The following is a 13,704-nucleotide window of genomic DNA, read 5'->3' as shown; positions in this document are numbered from 1 at the left end:
AACTTGATTTGGAAAATCAAGCAGTTTGGATCTGTAGGAGCAAAGGGCAGAGAAGTCCACATACTTGATAAATCCAGTTCTAAATAGTAAAAACACTCTAACAAGGAGCTTGTTAGCTTTTAATGATAAAGTTCCTTAACTTTTAGATAAAAGGTATTTAAATGTTTTCCATTTTGATTATTTCACATTTGAAAATTACCTTCCAAACTTAATCAAATTAGGTATACACAATAATACTGACCTGTTATCTACCACACCATCAGAAGCTTCTCTTTAAAGAAAAGCTTTAACAAAGTGAAAACATGTGGTTACTTTCCATTGTCACATGATAGGAAAATGGTCAGTTAAAGGCGGTTTTCACTACACAGAAATTCCTATTTGCTGGCTAATACAAGAACTCAAAGCAAGTGACTTGGGAATTCCTCTTACTAGAAGTGTTAAAATTGTGTATGGTGACAGACAGTAACTACATTTATCATGGTAAGCATAGCTTAATGTACAGAACTGTGCAATAACGGGGATGTACACCCGAAACTAATAATACTGTATGTCAGCTATACTTCAGTGAAAAAGCTTTGGAACTATTTATACTTGGCCACCTTATAGTGGCTTACGTCAGATAAGTGAGGGAAAATCCAACATTTCTAGGGATCAAGAGCATCCTATAAGATACTTATATGACACCATGATCATCAATATAAATTGTACAGAGTACCTGATGAGATCTTTTCTAACACTCCATTAATGAATTCTGGCAAGACTGGTATAATTGGGTGCCTACACGGCTCACACCTGCCTTCTTTCTAGGAACTAGGACAAATTTACTACTAACGAATAAAGTTCTGATTACCACCAGACTTGGCTTGAAAGAACTGACATGGTTCCTAACCACTTCAAATTTCTCATGTGCACTTGCTACCTCGTTCTCTACTTCACATATTATTTGTTAAGCTGATTTCTACTTTCTACTACTTTTCTCAGTGATTACATAGAAAGTACAAAAGCACAGCTTTAGTAATATGAAGAGGTAAGAAAGAGCTACGGAGTTCCAACTTGAAAAGATTAAATATACAGATGTACCTGTAAAATAAAACCACGAGTAGAAAATTTTAACAGGCACTGCATCACGTTATCCATAAAAAGACAAAAACAACAACAACAAAAATCTGGCTGTATTCTCCTACTTGTTGATTCGAAACAAGTCCTTCCCTCGGTCCTAAGGGAAGAGTGGAGGGAGTGAAGTTTAGAAAAAACTTCTAGCTGCTCTGATTTACAGGTTTAAGTCCTGCTTGAATAATACCTCCAAGACTGAAAGGCCTCCAGGGACAAGGATTAGCCACCCACCCCAAATTTCTGCTGAGATGTTTAGTGTCACCTGATAAAAAGAACTTGGCAGAAGCCTACACAGCGTTAAAACAACTGCTCCAGATAAATCTACTCAACTTGGCGGCAGTTAACTCCTATTTCGAATATCAAATGTTCAGTACTGCCAGGGAGAAAACAAAAAGGGGATAAATTTTAGAACTATTACTAGGGGCACCTGGGTGGCTCAGTGGGTTAAAGCCTCTGCCTTCAGCTCAGGTCATGAACCCAGGGTCCTGGGATCGAGCCCCGCATTGGGCTCTCTGCTCGGCAGGGAGCCTGCTTCCCTTCCTCTCTCTCTGCCTGCCTCTCTGCCTACCTGTGATCTCCCTCTCTCTCAAATAAATAAATAAAATCTTAAAAAAAAAATAAAACTATTACTAACTGCTTTCTCCCCCGCCCCTCCCCCCCGTAGAACTAGGAGGTGAGAAAAGGGTGGATCTTGTAACCATCCTGTAATTGACACAGAGATCTTGAAATTTTCAACTGGAGGATTCAGAAATTATCCCTCCAATACTGGCTGCGTAAAATTCGTTTTTCTCAGGGTTAGTACGCGAACATCGCTAGCCCTCAAAGTAAGTCAACAAACTATCTTCTAAATGCTTAGCAAAGAGGTGAGGATATTCCGAACTCTATCCAGAATGCATTAACGACAATGCTAGGCTGAAGCTGTCAGGGAAAACGCATCACTGAAGTTAAAACTAATTATGGTATCAACTCCACAAGAGCCTAAGAGCTAAATTTGCTACATTGGAGCAGCCTTGTTTAATATCACAATGCCAACAGCTCAACTTCACAACCTAGTCTGCATAAAGGAACGACTTTGACAACGAAAAACTAGTATTAACTAAATCAGAAAGATTCTCCCAAGGCCTTCTGCCAATCAGTAGGGCCCCCGGGTAAATGAATCGTTGTTCCTGCTGTGCAGTTGCAATCTTTCATACTGTTTCTGAATCCCTTTGATAGTCCTCCCTGCTTGTCGAATCAACCACGAGGCACACTGTGAGATGGTCACATGGGCAGCTCGTGACTTCCAGGGAGAATCAATCGTACCCTCACGGTAGTGGGAAACTAAAAAAGTTACGAGGCGCACATCCAAGTACCGAGCTAGCACGCAGCTGAGGACCTGGAAGGGAATGCATGTGGCACCAGCACGAAGTCGCAGCACTGGGAGTGGAAGTGCCACAAACGCCAACATCTTGCTACTTTGAAACAACTAACTTCGCTGCAGCGCTGGAGAGCCAGCGGCCGCGGGGAAACCGAACTCGGGCTGGGAGCTCAGCATCGCGACCACACGTCTCTGACCGGCCTCGGCGACGCGCGCACCCCCCGCCAGGGGCGGACAGATCTTCCCCGCGCATCAGGCCGGGTTGTGGGGGGGAACCCGCTCACACAGGAACCGGCCACGGAAACTGACCTACGCGGTCACCCGGGCTCCAGAGCTCCCGGGGTGGGGGGCCACGGCGATGAAACGGCCGGCACCGGCTCTGGCTACCACCACCGGAGACTTGCGGCCCTGCGGAAGGACGGTCTGCGGGGTCCCGGCGCCGGGAACTGGGCGGAGCGCGAGGCGGCCAGGCAGAGCTCCGCGAGGTAGCGCCGGTCCGCGAGATGGCGCCGCGCCTCCGAGCCGCTTGCCCCACGAGCGCGCGCCGGCGCGCGCTCCAATTATTTGTGCCGGGCCCGTATGGCACGTGACCGGCGCGCGGGCCTCCAGGCGTACGCTTGGCGCCCCTGGGCCCCGCCTCCGTCCGGCACGCCCCGCCCCCGCCCGCTCCCTTCCAGCCTGGACCACAGGCGCGAGTTCCAGGCTTCGCCAACATCTGTCAGAAGCGCCGAAGCATGGTGCTCCTGCCACTACACCCTGACTCAGAAGAAGTGTACCTGACACTTAGGCGCTGTGGCGGGGAGAGGAAGCCCGCCAGGCCGAAGCACACGCTTCGGTTTAATGCTCTGGAAATTTGCAAATGCATCACCAGCTGCCCATAATTTTTCTTTTCTGCTTTAGTTGCGATTTTACCCGTGGGGACTTAATTGGCAGTGTAAATTAGCTACACTCCTTCTTCTTTTCACGTGTCAAAGGATGGTCTTAAAATGCCATTCAGGTGTAACTGTTATAAGATAGGGTACCAGTGAAGGATGCTTAAAGAGGATTTAGAAAAGTTCCTTCACCTCCTCCCCCATCAAATAATCTTTCGGAAAGAGCACCTCTTCAGACTAGCTGCACAACAGGTCTAACCAGAGGACATAATTACACAGCGGACAACATGAAGTATCATTGCAACTTTAAGAATAGTATGCATAATTAAAAAAGACGAAATTATGAGCACATGAAAATTTTTCGAGCTTTTTTTGTATTTTCCAATGTGTTTAATGAACTTTTTGTAATGAAAAATAAATAGGTACCATTTCTAAGGAACCGTAGTTTTTCTGTCAATTCAATTTTGGAAACACGTATTGAGAACTTATTATAGGCCAGTTGGTCATTGTGCTCAATTTTAATGGTCACATATGGCTAGCAGCTACCCTACTGGTCAGTGCTGTTCTAGAACAACAAAGAAACTATTGTATTTCCCCCAAATCATGTCAAACTCTCTTTTGAGAGAGAACCTCTCAAAACCTCCAGAAACAGTTAATAAATATTTTCTCCAAACTCTTTTCTGAGCTTATGAGAAGGTAGATATTTTACTTTTGCATATAGAGCACGTTAAAGTAACTATGTCATCCCTATCCACAATGCACGTAAATAGGAATAGAAGTGGGAGCTCTAGATGTATGGAGAGGGGCTTTGGGAGTAACTAAGCCTTTGCTTTGCCTTTCCCATGATTGCCCGACCCAACTGGAAAATTAATCAGTTCTTCAGACCATGATGCACTTCAGAATTGCCCACTGGCCTGGTGCAGACTAGGTCCACCTGGTATTTGTTTGTTTGCTTGATTTAATAAACTTAGGACCCCACAGCTTTCTACCACTGTTCTCCTCCCTGCATCTCGATTCCCTGCAGCTTATAGTACCTGATGTTTGTGTCTCTGCAGTTTTATCTTAAGCCCGAAAAGCACCAGAATGCCCTTTATGTATTGTGTATTTTAAAAACACTCCCCTGGTGCCAGTGTGACTTTGAAGTGCTGTAGGAGCACACTAAAGGCTTGTTAAATCTTATTAAGAGGAGGATTTTATAGACTGAGACTTTGGGGAGGGCTTTGGGTAATTACTGCCTGGAATGCTGAAAAGTAGGTCAGATGTCATCAGGCAAATCCAGATAAATTGTTGAGTTGGGAGAAATGAACCATCCCCTATACCTACATATTAAGCACTTTGTAGTTATTAACTCCAGGCCATAAATGCTATGAGGTCATTGGAGGTTTTTCTCTCTTAAAAGCTGACTGTCTAAAAAAATTTTTTGTCATTTGTGCCATTACACCCAGCTAAAATAAGTGAGCTGGCATACTTTCAGATATTAAATTATTTTTAGCAAGACTTAATTCTGTGCCTGTCCCCCTTAAGCAAGTGAGCATCTACCAATGATTGATTGTGCTGGGTCCCCACCCAAAAAGCTCAGAAAGTTCTCTTTTCTGAAAAGTTTCCTGGTTGCAAGCAACTAAGTACTGACATTGGCTAACTGAAGCAAATAGGGAATTGATTGCAGTATCAAAGAAAGACCTGAAAAATCTGGCCTGGATTTCCAGGGATTAGACCAGGAGAAGCTAGTCTATAGCTTTTCCAAGGAATAAGAGTAAGTTCTGATTATTTTTATTTTCCTATACTATCCTCAGAAGAGGCAAAATTAAGAAAGAGAGGGAGAGACTTGACTTTGGGCTCATAGGGCAGGGCACCTTGGCTGACAATCCCACAAAATTACCTTCCATAGGAGAAGTAGCTCCCCACCTACACACACACACACACACACACAAGAGTCCTGGTGCAGTGCTAGGACCAGAAGAAGACGCAATGGTTGACGGGCAGCCACCATCACAAATATGCCCATTCAGTCTCTTTTTTGTTTTTCCATCAAGGCCTTCTCCTTCATAGCTTTTCCCATAAGGCTCCTTGGGCAAATATTTCCAGCTCCACTTTTAGTTAGCTCTTAGCTCTACTCACCGTGAATACACCCCACTTTTTCATCCAGTGAGCCTGACAATTAGACTACCCCTTCTAAGAACTCTGAGAGTCTGCCCCACCCACAGCCCGCTTTTGAGAACTTCCTTACACAACCTGCTAATCTTGGCTCAGCGGAAGGCGCAGGGTCAGGGCCTTCCTGAATGGTACCTTTCTAGCAGGCTTACCAAAGATCTGGTAGATACTCTCTGCCCAACAGAAAAGCTCTCTACTGAGTAGCATTAAACCATCTGGAATTCTCTCTGGGTCTATCTGACTGTGAAGTATACAAAGTACAGTCTTTAGCCGGGGTAGATGCAGAAAGACACAGAGTTCAGTGAAGACAGAGAACAAACCAACCATGGGATAGCAAGAAGGAGAATAGAAAAATGATTAGAAGTAGAAGCAAAAGTGGAGAGAGAATGAGAGAGACCCCAGAGTGTGGGAACTTGGGAGCAGGGAGCCAAGGGTGAAGCTCCCTGGTGAGAGAGGACTAAGTGGTGGCTGCCTTCCTTTCTTCATCAAGCTTTCAGAGCAACACAGATGTTTCTGCTTTTAACTTTTTATTTTGTTGCAACAAACCCTTCTCTTTACCTGATGAAACCTGAGCATCACTCTATCCCTTGAACCCAGAAAGAGCCTCATATGTCACCACTACCCCTTTTCCTGCATTCTTCTCTCTTCTTAATCTCAAACAACCCTGTCAATACAGCCTTTCTTTTCAATAGCCACGTCTTCTTTTAGGGGCTCTACTGCCCCCTAATCTTCTGAGCATTCTAAAACCCATCTCCTTTCCAGAATCTCACTAACCTCCACTATCGCCAGACCACTGAGTCGCCTTTCAGTACCTGCTACATACAGGTCAAAGGCCCTACTCTTGACGAGTTATTGTAGCATGAAGTATTGGTTCATTTACTAAAGTCATGAAGCTCCCAGCACGGGCATTTGACAGACCAATCTCTAGGCCTGAATTGGAAATGTAGATAAAATCACACACTTCTGGATCTTAGATTTGGAAGAGCCATCAGAAATCATCTAGTCCAACAATCTCAAACCCAAAGCCACATCATCCTCAACCACATTCTGAAGAGGTATTTTCCCAGCCCCAGGCTGGGAAATTCCTAATTCGGCAGATTCCTGTTTCCCAGTGCAGCTCAAACAATTGCCAGGCGCCCACCAACAGGATTACTGTTGGAAGTCTATCTGGCATCTGGGGGGGCTCAGTGGTTAAACATTTACCTTGGGCTCAGGTCATAATCCCAGGATCCAGGATCCAGCCGTATGGGGCTCCCTGCTCAGCAGAAGGCCTGCTTCTCCTCCTCTCTCTCCCCCTGCTTGTGTTCCTCTCTCACTGTCTGTCAACTAAATAAACCTCTCCCTGTGCAGCTCAAACAATTGCCAAGCGCCCACCGATAGGATTACTGTTAGAAGTCTATCTGGCATCTGGGGGGCCACCCCCAACACACTTACTGTTAGAATTGCTTCTTGAGGCAAATGCTGTCTCCACACTGCTCATACCCGTTAGGTTTAATTATCCTTCCACAGGCTATTTTTCTAGAAATTTAAAGACACTAGCATGAACTCCCTTGATTTTCTTTTCCAGGCTTCCATTCCCAGATGCTCCAGCCTGTCCTCACGTTCCAGTTGGTCATGGCATTGCGATACACAGTTTGTACTTTTATTTTAAAATTTAGTGCCTAGAACGATACAAATCACATCTACATCTATGAAGCTAAATAAGAGTAATCTTAGTCAAGTTCTATTATATGGCCTTTTCTCCCATCTTTAGTCTCTCTGCTCTCTACTGCTCTCTAGTGGTATTTAGTGTTTTCTCAACTAATAGAGAATTGGAGAGAAGAGACAGATTGCAGGAGGAGGCTGGGGGAGGGGGAGAATCAGTACAGCATAAACGCGATACATTTATATACAAATTCTTGGCCTCCTGAAGTTTACAATATAATTTTGGAGGCAAAGTATACAATGAAAACTAACAAAAAAAGACAAGCCACATTAACACTCTGGAGGATTTGGGAAGAGTAGATCAGTAAGGACTAGAATAGGGAAGACGTTTGGAAGTGGCATTGACACTCAGCCTGAGCTTTAGACAGCAGACACCAAGAAGTAGGAAATGAGCACATTCTGCTTAGTAGATATGAAAGATGCAGCAATAAACTGAAAAATCAGGAGCTTCTTTTGGACAAGAGTTTAGGGCTAGAAGCGGATTTACGAATTACCCACAAATATCGATGATGTGGCACAGGATTACCCTTGGAAAGAAGATTGGGATAATGACATGTAAAGACTCACTAGAGCAGAGAATGTGTCATTCATCATGGATTAACTCATTTATTCATTAGTCAGTAAATAGCATGTTGACTTAGTAAATGGCATGATTCTGTGAATGGATACATGCTCTAGGCTGAGAAAGAAAAGATGCCTCTGACAACAGCCTTGCCTTTAAGAACTTAAGAACCTAGTCATGGAGATAAAACACTGTAAGACTTGTGAATCAGCAGGTATTATCACGAGAAGGAGAATAAGAATAGTAAGAAAAGTTTAGATAAAGGAGGAATAGGAGGAGGAAAGTTTTGTTTTCCTCCTGGAGCTATCAGTGAATGCTTTACAAAGAGATGGCTTTTGAAGTTAAGTCTTTGCAATGGCTAGAATTTAAAACTCTGGGAATGGGTGGGGAAAAGGCCCGTTAGGCAGATGAGATCATCTGAGCAAAACTGGGGGGTGGCAGACAAGCTAGCATAGGGCCTTGCACGTAGGAGGTCATGCTGCAAGTGTGTGAGATTAAATACGGATAGACTTCTTGGCTCTGCCTAACAGCCTCCCGTCATCTGCTGGCAGCTCTGAGCTGAAACTGGACAGACAGGGCAGGGAAGGAAGCTTGGAGATGCTCAAGCATGGACAACAGGAGGATGGCTGAAAGCTCAGAGGTGAGGCTTGGGCTAAAGATACCAACCTGTGCTCATCTGTGCAGAGGCCACTTGAAGCCAGGGGGCCCACAGGAGAAGGCCTGATGAGCAAGAACAGAGTGAGAATAAAAGGGGCCAGGGCTGAGTTTTGAGTCCTGCCTGTCCTCACATCCCTTACCCACCAGCGCCCCTGCGCTCTCAGCAGATGACTTCATCTCCTATGCTACCAAAGAAACCAACGCCATTGGATGAGAACCCCCTAGACTTATTGCTGAGGCAACAAGCTTACCTGCACCCACCCCCTTTCTTTCGTTTCCTTTTCTGCTAACATGTCTAAGGCCAGAGCCTGCACCTGTGTTCATGGTCCCTCCTTCTCCCCTCCTCAGCACCTCATTCTGTCCATTCCCTTTCTCCTGGACCTTCCTATGCTCTCGCAGTGCACCTGCTGCAGGGGGCTTCTCTAGCCTGTGCCATCTTGTGCAAATCCACCTGCCAGACAGTAGTACCATTTCTCTCTTTCCTCCTTCACAGTTCAAATGGAACTCCTTGACAGAGGTCTGTACTGACTCTGCATTTCCTCTTGCTCTCTCCGCTACTCTGCACTCCAGCTTAAGCTCCCACTACTCCACCGAGCAGGTTCCCACTGAGGACACCAAAGGCCTCCTTGCAAAACCCAATGGACTCTTACTACTCCTAACTTTATTCGATCTTTGGCAGCATTTGATACCAGTGACCCTTTCCTTCCTCCCGAGAATGCTCTCTTCTCTCAGTTTCCCTGAACTTTGTATCCTTGGCCTTTCCCTTAAAGGTTGCAAGTCCTGCCCTAAACTGTCCCTCTCCTCACAACCCGCTTGGGTGAGGTCGTGTGTTCCCATGGCTCACTAACCTTCTGTAGGCTCAAGCTCAAACCTGTAACTGGTGTCCCAGCACCACTCCTGAGCTTCTGATTCACACACCAATTCATCAAACTCAGTACAACTAACAGGGCAATTTCTCCTTCCCCCACCCCCTGCCCTAAAGCCTGCTACTGCACCTAATATTCATTCTTTCTCAAGTGGCACACACTTTTGTCTCTTTCCCTCCATTCTCCTCTTCCTAACTTTTCCTCTCCCCCGCCACACCCAACCTTAAGCTATACTTTGTACTCAAAGGACATGTCCAGATCTTAATCTGATCAAATAATTCTTTTACTTGGAAATTCTTCTCTGTCTTGTAATGACTTTGGGGTGTAGTCCGAACGTCTTAGCCTCATAAAACCCTGCGATGTCCTGATTCATGTCTCATTCTCACCGTGGTATTTTACACTTCAGCAATTGTGAATAACTTTCGGTTCCCTGTGTTGACACAGTCTCTGACGCTTTCAGACCCTTGCCCATGTTTTTTTGTGCTTTGAACTCTCCCAGCTACCTCATACTGCTGAGGCTTACTCTTCATGCAGTCTGAGCCTAGAAATCACTTCTAAGGACCTTTCCGGACTCCCTGTGACTGTATTATGTGCCCCTCCTATAGGTTTTCTCATTTACCATGTACTTACATCTCTCTCGACATTTATCACACTGAGCTACAAGAGGCCTCCTTATTTAGCTATGTCTTTCATCAGACTAGAAGTATGCTGAAGGCAGGAAATGCCTTGTTTGCCAATTTATTCCTTTTATCTAACACAGTGGATAGCACATATTGGGAAATGAATAAATATTTGTTGAATCAATGAATGAACTGGACTTTAAAGATGTTTTACCCAAGGTGGGAGGCAGTATAACGACATAGAATATACACAAAATTTAGAATCAGAAAACCGATTGAATCCTAGCCCTCTGCCACTTAACCAGGTGTCTGACCATGAACAATTCATGTAACTTCTCCGAATAGAGAGCGCACCAGATGCCAGGCACTGGACTAGTTGTGGCAATGTAAGGATAAAGAAAAGCATAGTTGCTGTCATCAAGAAAGCAAAGTCCAGGGGTGCCTGGGTGGCTCAGTCGGTTAGGCAGCTGCCTTCAGCTCAGGTCATGATCTCAGGGTCCTGGGATCGAACCCCGCATCAGGCTCCCTGCTCAGCAAAGAGTCTGCTTTGCTGACTCTTTCTTCTCCTTCTGCCTACCACTCTGTCTACTTGAGCTGTCTATCTCCCTCAAATAAATAAATAAAATCTTAAAAAAGAAAGAAAGAAAGAAAGCAAAGTCCAAAACTGTGTGGTAGGAGGGAGAGAGAAGGAAAGAGCATTCCAAGTAGAAGGAGTAACAAGCATCAGGACTGCTGGGAAACAATGCTGTGGCTCACTGGGGGAAGTGAAAGTGGTTCAGTGAGGCTATGTCTAAGATGCTAACCATGCCGCTGGAGAAATCAGGATGAAGAGACGAGACAGGAGAGGGAACGGGAAACCACATCATCAAGGTCCTTTAGGTGGTGTCCTAGTCTGAGATTCATCCTCAAAACCATGGAGTCAAAACCTAAAAGGAGAGTCTCAGTATTAGCTGTCTATTACAGAAAGAGAGAAGTCTGGTGACAAGGTGGAGGAAGGGTTGAGAGAAAGTGACATTTGAGGCAAGAATCCCAGTTAGGAGGCTGTGGCTGTGGTCCAGTCAAGAGATCACAGTGGCCTGAACTTTCGAGGATGAAGAATAGAAGCAGTGAACTGATTGAGGGGAGATTTAGGGGACAGCGCAGGAAGAGCAGAGCGACTGACCACATGGGACGGGGAAGGACAAGGAAGAGTGCAGGTGGCAGGTGTCTGGCACAGGAAGTTGGCAGACAGAGGTGCCCTTACTGAGACAGGCAAGGCAGAAAATGGGAAGGCTTTGGAACAGAGGACCATCATGATCCCTGGAATGCTGTGAGGACAGAGTTCTGTCTGCAGGAAGGAGGACGGGTGAAGGATGCATCTGGAATCAGGAAGACATCTCAGAAGTTTCTGCCGTAGTCTGGGGTGAGATGAGAGGGCCTGAACTAGGGTGAGCAGTGGGGGTAGAAGGGAAGGGGGCGTCACAAGAAGCAGGGCTTGGCAGTTACGAGGCACAGCCCTGCAGTACCTTACATGGAGCAGAGAAGAGAAGGGCGCAGAAGGGACTGAGCACTCGAATGGATAGTCCAGAGCAATCAATTAGGGATTTGGAGCCAAGGAAAGGACAAACACAGGTGGGCTGGGTGCTATAAACTGCATGAGGGGGACTGATCTGACTGTCTCTGAAAGCCAGGCTCTAGAACTAAGACTTGATTCAGTAGGAAAAGACAAAACTTTAAAATATTCCTGAACAAAGTAGCATTTAAGGGATAATAACAGATCTAGTATGTGGATAGGTGGAAACAGGACTTGAATGAAGAAAGAAAGGACAGAGACAGCAAGGAAATTGCCCCGTGGTGATCATTCAAATAAACCCTCTGAGAAAGTGGGTATGACTGAGGAGGGATATGACAGGCTTGATTCCTTTACTGTGAGGCGTAAAGGAGAGGAAGCAACTGACTACAGGCACGGAACACATTTTCATTTACCTGTTTACACACTGACCTCCATCAGACTAGACTTAAAGCATGTCTTACTTATTTTTCTATCTTTATATGGCCCAGATTATGGCATAGATTCAGGCTCGCCAAATATTCTGAAATGAGCAGCTCAATGAATAAATAACTTGAAAGGACAGGGTACAGTGGTCCCCCTTTATCTGTGCGAGGATACATTCCAAGACCCCCAGTGGATGCCTGAAACCACAGATAACACCCAACCCTATGTATACTATGTTTTTTCCTGTACCTGCATACCCATGATAAAGTTTAATTTATAAATTTGGCACGGGAAGAGATGAATGACAGTAACTAATAATAATTCTAATACACTGTAATAAAAATTATGCACATGTGGCCTCTCTCTCTCAAAATGCCATACTGCATTTGTACTTACCCTTCTTCTTGTGATGATGGAACATGGTAAGATACCTACGTGATGTGGTGAAGTCAGGGGACTGATGTAGGCAATCTGACCTAGTATTAGGCTACTAAAGTATTGACATTCTGAGGCTGTCAGAAGGAGGATCATCAGCTTCTGCAGTACAGCTGACTTCGGGTAAATGAACTGGTGGAAAACGAAACTGCGGATAATGACGGGGACTAGTGGATATGTGAAAACAAGAGTTTTGGGAAAGTTTTGAATTTGGCTGTGAAATTTCGAGTTTAGGATAACATCTAAAATATTCACTTATACAGGTTATAAGTAATATAAATAAATGTCTTCCAGAGAGAGGAAGTGCTCAGAAGCTCATTTGAGAGAGGAAACCTGGAGGGAGGCACATTAGGGAGTCATCTGTGTGCTTCATGACCCTGAGCCCTCTATTGCCATTTGGCATCTGAAACAAGCAGTACTGAAGCCTCGGTGTGGCGTGGTCAGCATGGAGCTCTGCTCTGAACCGTCATCCAGAGACCCACATTTCTTCCATTGTGAATATCACCATGATCCATGCATGGATTCCAGAGTCACTGTAGCAAAACCAGAGCATAGGGGATGGTACTGGAGGTTTTATGGATGGGACTGGAAGTGGTTTATACCACTCTACCCACCTGTTTATGTTCTCTCCATGGCTCCAAACCCCAGATTGATTGCTGTTCTGGACTGTCCATTTGCCCTCTCAGTCTTTTCTCTGCCCTTCTCTACTCTGCTCTATGTACTGGGAGGATGGCAGCAGTGGGAAGGAGAGAGGGAATGGGTATATAAATGCATAGTTAACAGAGAAATTTGCTTGGCATTGTACAAAGATCATGGTTAATGGAGCTACACAGTGCTGGTAAGAATCACTTTAGACAACCAATGTAAGTCGCAGGAGATGGGAGAGAGGAAAAACTGGTTTACCACATACATTTAGAAAAAGTAGGTGAGAGGTCTAGAGTTTTGCACCAAACACACAGCAGAGTTTTGTTGAGTTTTTAGATGGGAGTATCTCAATGGCAAGAACTGAGTCTTACTAATACTCATATCTCCAGGAACCTTAATGAACCTCTCATACAGCAAGCAGCAAAAAATACTAAGGTGGAGAATGAAACTTCAGGGGCACCTGGGTGGCTCAGTTGTTAAGAGTCTGCCTTGGGCTCAGGTCATGATCCCGAGTCCTGGGATTGAGCCCCATGTCAGGCTCTCTGCTCAGCAGGAAGCTTGCTTCTCCCTCTCCCACTCCTCCTGCTTGTGTTCCTTCTCTCACTCTCTCTCTCTCTTTGTCAAATAAAAACATTAAAATCTAAAAAAACAACAACAAAGAAACTTCATACTGTTCTCTGTATGAAACACTGCAGAGATGTTTACTAAAAATGTTTATTAATTACACAGCTCTTTAAACTCTATGAT

General features: G+C 45.0%; 1 protein-coding gene across 1 annotated transcript in view; it reads right to left on the bottom strand.

Moving 5' to 3' along the window:
- The window catches only part of OSBPL1A (oxysterol binding protein like 1A), a 226,835-nt gene extending 223,832 nt beyond the window's left edge, over positions 1-3,003 (bottom strand). The window contains exon 1 of the mRNA XM_080821884.1: positions 2,780-3,003. The gene's annotated coding sequence lies outside the window, so the exon portion shown is untranslated. The remainder of the gene's footprint in view (positions 1-2,779) is intronic.
- Between the last annotated feature and the right edge of the window lie 10,701 nt (positions 3,004-13,704).

This window comes from Martes martes, assembly GCF_963455335.1.
Source record: "Martes martes genome assembly, chromosome: 13".
NCBI classification, from domain to species: domain Eukaryota; kingdom Metazoa; phylum Chordata; class Mammalia; order Carnivora; family Mustelidae; genus Martes; species Martes martes.
The sequence above is the reverse complement of the archived record's forward strand: the minus strand, read 5'-3'. Positions and strand labels throughout refer to the sequence as shown.